Genomic DNA, 7,244 nt, shown 5'->3' on the forward strand with positions numbered 1-7,244 from the left:
TAGACTTGGATTGCTTTATCCATTTGATGGTTAGTTTCAGTTGTCATGGATAAACAAAAGGGTAACTGTCTAGAATATATCAAACATTGTTTTATTTTGAAAAGTATGTTCTAGCTGAACACATCTCATACCCAGTTTTCTGAAAGTATTCAGCTGATAAAAATGTAGACTTATGTTTGACAGCTTTTTAATCAAATTCAAATGGAATAAATAAAACTAATCCAGTGCGATAAAGAGTAAGTCTAGTTATCGATTTGTTCATAAAATGAAAAATAAAGCATGTAAGTAAAATGTGTGAAGCACGGATCCAAGAGCAAACACTTAGAGCAATACTGAGCTCAGAGGCATAGGCTGTCTGCATAGACGGGGCATACACAGAGAGAGAGTCTGCTCAAGAGACAGCCAGAGTGCAGGCAGCTCCAGCATCCACAGAGCTGCCTGAAGGAGAGGTTTCCCTTGTCCCTCTTGAATGCCTTCATTTTGGCAATGGCGCCAGCAAATCGGCTCAAGGCCAAGAACAGAGACTCAACCACAATAAATGCTGAAGCATGGTTTCATCGAGTGGGATGTATAGGCATACCACAAAGCCAAGGAAAGTCACAAGGCAGAACCCCATGACCTAAAGTCACTGGTAACCGTGAGCTAACAGACTTGCCAGCTTTCAGCTCTTCTTATATTTAAAGTTGTACTTATGCCTTTCAGCAAAACATGGAGACATGAAACAAGAGTTTCTGGCATTCTATTTCAAGACTTCCTCATTTCCATGACATTCGATATTCTCAATTATGTCTTCTCCAAGACTTTAATTACTTCTCTTTCTGAAGGGGGGGAGGAGTAGGTTTAGTAGTCCCAGGATTAAAATCTTATCCTTTCACGTGTCCATCTTTAAAGTAATTCTGGGAGCATCAGCCAGAGAGAAGCAGCACTAACAGCCAGAGAGAAGTGGCACTACCTGCTTTGAGCAGGGCTCATATCCCCTTGTCTCTGCTGCTTTCCAGATTTATAATCTTCAAAAGCACCAGCTTCTTGATTGCCAATCTGATGGGATTTAGCCTGATTCAAACCCCAGCTGTGTCCTATCCCTGCCTGCTAAGGGCATTTAATCAGAGACTGTGCTTCCTCTCTGGGAAAAAACCATTCCAAGGTGCTGAGCCAAAGCGCCCATCACAGGATCTGACTTAAACACAGTGAAGGCATAAAAAGGGTTACACAAAAAGGTCATTAGATTCCATAACACCTCAAAGACGGAGATGATGGTCCCATCAACTGTTCCAAGTTTAAAAGCCAAGATGGTAGGTATACGAGGTTGACTCACTAGGGGGTTAGATTTTATAAAACTGATCAATATTCTCCATCAAAAAGAGAAGAAAAGACAACGAGCCTTTCTCACTCACCTTATTTGAGCCAGGAGCAAGTCTAGGCACTACTGATCAAATATAAAATAATGCAAATACTGCCACACTCTGTAGTTTCACAGACCAGTAAGGGAGACAATCACCTAAGGATTAGTTACAGTTGGATACAAGATCAGGAACTCAGCCATCCTGGTAACCATGTAGCCCCAGCGTTCAGCACTTAGACACAGAGATGCTGAAAAAGTATTTTTTCCCCCAAGTTTTATTGATTAAAAGTATTTTTGAATGAATGAATGAACAGAAGCTAGTACAAAGATATAATAATGTTCAGTGGTTGACAGAGAACCAAATAACAAATTGTTCCTGGGGGAGTCAGCTGAAGCTTCACTGGCAAGGTAACCTTTTCAATCTAATCTTGACCAATGAATAAGATTAACCAGACAAAGAGAAATGTAGAAGACATACTAGGAAGCAGGAATGGCATGAACAGAGTCATCAAAGACCCAACATCTCTAAGGAAAAGTGAAAAGCTCATATGAAGTGCGTGCCTAGTAATTTTGGAGGATACAGCTGGAAAAAGACTTTGGGGTCAGATATAGAACATGATAAAATATTCAGATTTTATCCTGCAGACAAAAGAGATCCGATGGCACTTGTAAAATGAGAAAACCATAAAGAAACTTTGTTTCTTAGAAAGAGACACCAGCGGACAGAAGAAACTGACTACTTTGAGAACACTGGCATTTTCTTGTGTATGTGTTTGTGTGTGTGTATACATTTTACATCTTCTAGGAATGCAACGATAATCGTGTATTTTTAGGAGTATTTAGATATTACGATAAGCAAATATTTTTAAGAAATTATAAACTTAACATAATGGAAGCACAAGTCCAAAAGAGTCTCCCTGAAAAATCAAGCTAGTCCTATTTCAACATGGATTTGCCTACCCAGGATGTGAGGTTGCCCCTCTTTCTTATGCGCTCAAAAAGCTTCTTGAAGATGGATATCTATTCTGTCCTACATGTTGAGAGTCTGACTTTACTTAGCATTTGCCATATGACAGGATCACCATGCCACAGCTAGTAATTGAAAGCCATATGATAGTTCTCTCTATCCAATTAGAAAACAAAGGATCCAATTAAGAAAAATTAGAAAAGCTGTTAAAAGGGAACAATCACTTGCCAATGGTGCTGTCCTTACAGTTTAACACAGCTAGAAATTGACCTGTACTTCTCTATTCCGCATTTATTTTTGCGAATTATAAGTTAATCACCCTGTCAATTCCTAATTAAAAGGTCCTGCAAAGGACTGTCATCCAAAAGGACTGTCACTAAGAGTTCTGGGTCAAATTGCTCGGTTGTCAAAAATGAGAAATAAGACCAAAACAATATCAACTCTCTCCTGGAAAACTCAAATCTTGATACAAAAAAACAAAGACTTTATTCAAACATAATAATCACATATTATTTCCTCAATTAAAATGTTTCATCTTATCTTTAGAAAATAAATGGACATTTTTTCCTCTTGTTTTAAACCAAGGGTTTCAAACTCAAATGGTTACTAAGGCCAGACGGGTACTATAAGTGAGTAAAGAAGAACAGGCTTGAGGCTTTAAGAACTCAAGCTCAAACCCCAGCCAAAAGGGTTGGCTTCTACTTAGCTCAAACTGAGCTTGCTTGTGTGAAAATATGGGCCCAATGTTGCCAGACCTTTAGATCTTTCATTAAAGGCCAGAAACTCAGAAAGTTACAAGAAACCTGATTTTTAAAGGCACTTAGTAAAACACATATGAGCAGACTCAGCTCAAGGACCTCCACTTTTGTGAACCTAGTGTTAAACCTTCCAATGTTGCAAAGCCTGCTCCCCAGAAAATGGTAGCACATGAAGCAAATGGAGATACGTGAATGAGTCGGAATGATGTGTAAGAGTAGAAAATGAACAGACTAAGCACTTAGGAAAACTTGCTGTTTAGGGCGTGGGCAAATTATTTACTCTATCTGAGTCTCAATATTCCAATCTATAAAATAGAATAATACTTGCCTTATCTTACCTCTTAGGACTATCTAATGGAATCATGTGAAGGAAATTAAAACAGGTAATACAGGGGACCAGCCCGGTGCAGGGGTTAAGTTCGCACATTCTGCTTCAGTGGCCCCGGGTTTGCCAGTTCAGATCCCAGGTGTGGACCTATGCACTGCTTGTCAAGCCATGCTGTGGCAGGCATCCCACATATAAAATAGAGGAAGATGGGCACAGATGTTAGCTCTGGGCCAATCTTCCTCAGCAAAAAGAAGAGGATTGGCAGCAGATGTTAGCTCAGGGCTAATCTTACTCAAAAAAAAAAAAAACCAAACAGGTAATACACCAGGAACCTATAAGCTGTCCCTACTGGATGTAGATGATAGATCTACAGCTTATTGACTAACAATTAACTTTATGATCTTCTCAAGATGATCAGAAAGAAGGTTGGGACCAGACTCTAAAAAGCCTCGAATGCCATAACAAAAGGTTTTATAGTAAGTCTATAATGAATTTTGAGACCCTAAGAGCTGTTGAGCAGGGAAGTGTCTTTATCAGAGCTGTAAAGATTCTCCTGGAAACTTTGTGGAAAGGAGTTTGAGTTGTGGAAAGGGAGAAATTATAGGTACCATTGCCAGACTGAAGATTATTGCCACAGTACTGTTAATGCAGGTCTGAATTCAGACAGTGGCAGCAGATATGGAAATGCATATTATGGAGCATCATCCTGCTGAATTTCTAAGCTTCACCCACCACCTCTTAGTTATGACTGCTAAGTGCAACCCCCATTTGCTGTTACATAAAACTCTATAGCAGGTCCATTTCCAGTTGAATTGCTGGTTTGGGTTAGGGGTTGATTCTGGCATTCTGACAATGATTTCTCATTTGACAGTAACCATCTTAAGATAGTCTGACCAAGTCATGCCCAAGTCAGATGAGCATGCATGCTACCGCCTTCTGCTTCCAGCATGATTCTCAGATGATCATAAGGTCACTTCTCTCTCACCTGGAGCTGATTTCTCCCTCCTTTCTCTTGGGGCAGTATTGCTCCTCTGGCCACCCAGAGGACCACCAAGAAAAATTAGTCCTGGAAAGAGTAATTTTGATTAGCTAACATTTGTTGAGTGCTTGTTACATACCAGGAACTGCACTTTATATACTTTGTTTTGTTTAATATTCACAACTCTATGGAGGGAGGTAGAATTATTAACCCTGATTTATACAAGAGGAAATTGAGGGGGAAAAATAATGAAGTTATGCAAGTTCGTGCCATCAGTAAGTGTCAGGTTAGTATTTGAATCTCAATAATATCGTTCCAGAAGCCCCTGACTAAACAACAATACCATATGCTCACTCAGTTGGGAAAAGGAACTGAAGAAATGTAAGCACATAAACACTCTAAATATTTATACTCCATATGTGGGTACCTGGTTACTCTCTGATTAAAACACCTGATGAGAGTTTCACTTTCATACTGATTTTCATGAAAAAACAAGAAGGATATTATGTATTCCACAAAGAAATATAAGAAATGTAGAGTACCTTTGTTGTTATGAATAGATGGCTAAAAGTCGTTCATGTTATTGCTATTAGAATTTTAATATTTATGTACCATATCATTTTCCTGCATGCTTTATGGACATTGTACTGACCATTTAACTACATTATAAAGAGGAAAGAATGGAAGTCTCTTTGCCCACATCTTTAAAAGTACCTGTTTGGGTCGCTTCTACTCTATGTTACATCATATTATCCTGTGTTGGATCATATTTGTCAATGTCATGTTATCCATCCATCATATCATACTGCCTAATATTGTATTGAAATTAAATCTGGCCTCTTAGGGGTCCCATGCAAGAAGGAAAAATGGGTCCTCAGCAGTCTTCCTCTTAAATATAATTGAAAAAGAGGCAGGCATCAAGACACATTGTGTCTCATGCTGCCAGAGAGTGATCCTGAATTATCCAAATGATGAGAATACAGTGAACATCTTGTACAAAAAGATGACAATTTTCTGAGTAGTGTCGTCAAAATGAAAATGTCTAGCCGTCTTGGTGAGAGACCTGGCAGAGGATACGCCACACACACACGTACACACATGCACACATCCCTTATAGACATATTCAGCTGATTTTTGCTATCTTATCCTTGAAGTGAAGTATGCAAGGTCCACAAAATTCTTACACAATCAGCTGGATTCTATAGAACACTCCTCGTTCAATTAGGAGAGTGCTAAGAAAGCAGTGAGGGAGAGTGTAACACTATGCCCATAGTTGGTGCTCAATATACACATGTTGGATGAGTGAACCAAGACAAACACCCAGAACATGAGTAACATTAAATATGAATATGATCCACCACCAGATTTCCTATCAACTAGCCATAGCAGGTTAAATGTAGTCTCAAATCACAGGCATTTGTACTGACTACTAGTCCTGCATACAAAGGATCATCAAACAGATAACCCTTTAACTACCTCTGTTAAGTCTAACTCCCCAAAAAGTGCTTCTCTCCTGTGGTTCAGCAGCAGAGACACGGGAAGATTTGCTAACCCAACTCATGCAAGTCTAACAGCAAATTCCGACATCCTGCTTCAGATCTGGAACAGTCCGGACATCCATGACACCCAGCAGCATCGTCCACTCATCTCCCCTGCACTGTCAAATGTACGGTTTATGTGTTAGATAAATGCTATAGCGCATAGGCTTTCTGACCAATGTATGAAAATCTCAAAAGCCAAGAAATCTGGCAAATACAAAGCATTGGCCTGAAAAATCCTCACTTTCTTCTGGCAGCATTTAAGCTGACAAGCTTACTTGAGACACAGACACGCACTCACATTTTAAGAGCAGGACTTGCGCTAACCATTCTCACGTCACTGGCAGAATGTGTTCGAAGTCCATATTGTGCAGCATACTTGAAGATGTGTGGATTTTTCCACATCATTTGGTGACATTTTACACAGTTTAATTTCTGCTCTTTATTGCTAGACCCTACCTTTTTTTTCCCTCTCAAACATTCCACCAATGGGATTTTCTTCAGCATTTTAACCCTGGGCTCAGAGTCTTTCGTCTCCTTCAGCATCTATTTGTGTTGCTACTGCACAACTTTGCCACGATGAGTCCGTCTGTCAAATTCCAGCCTCCCTGGCTGAAAGGGAAAGAGCAGAGGTGTTCTGCTGCTAAAGATAGACAGAGATAATGGAGCAGGGGCCAGCCTATGGGGGGATGAAGGAAAGCCTTAGGACTCCAGCAAGAGGTCACCATGGAAGGCTCCAGGGAAAATTGGTCCAACTCGGGATGTCCCGTTCCCTCAGCCTCCACACAAGGCCAGGTGAAAGGCTGCTTTTAAGTTGGAGGGGGTGAAGAATACAATTGAAACCAAAATTGGTTTGCGCTCACTCTTTTTCTAGCTATCAGTTCTAAGGTCACAGTCACTAAAACTGGAAACTTAAAAATGACTTCAAAAAGGCAAACGCTAACTAGATTTCACACTGGATTTCATTTTACTTGGCATTACAGAAAGAATGCAGGTATTAAATAGACTGTTTCCTGTATACAATAAGGTTAATTAGTAGTGAGGGATGGAAAATCAGTGTAGACATAACTCTTTTCGACAGGTATCAAAAATAATCCCCTGATCCCTACAGACCCCAGCTGCATTGAAAGAGGAGCAATATAAAAGATTCTTTAAGCACAAAATTTTCAAACATTCTCCAGGTGTCTCCAGTACCAGTTAAATAGGCCCTGAGCCCCCTGTGCACGGGCTGGCTCCGCGCGCCTGTCCGTTGCTCTAACTTCAAGTCGCAGCGACTCACGCTGAATTTGGAGGTGCAGCATAAAGGCTCTCCATACAAAAAGGCTGGGATTG

The sequence above is a fragment of the Equus caballus genome, chromosome 18 (assembly GCF_041296265.1).
Source record: "Equus caballus isolate H_3958 breed thoroughbred chromosome 18, TB-T2T, whole genome shotgun sequence".
In the NCBI taxonomy this organism is placed as follows: domain Eukaryota; kingdom Metazoa; phylum Chordata; class Mammalia; order Perissodactyla; family Equidae; genus Equus; species Equus caballus.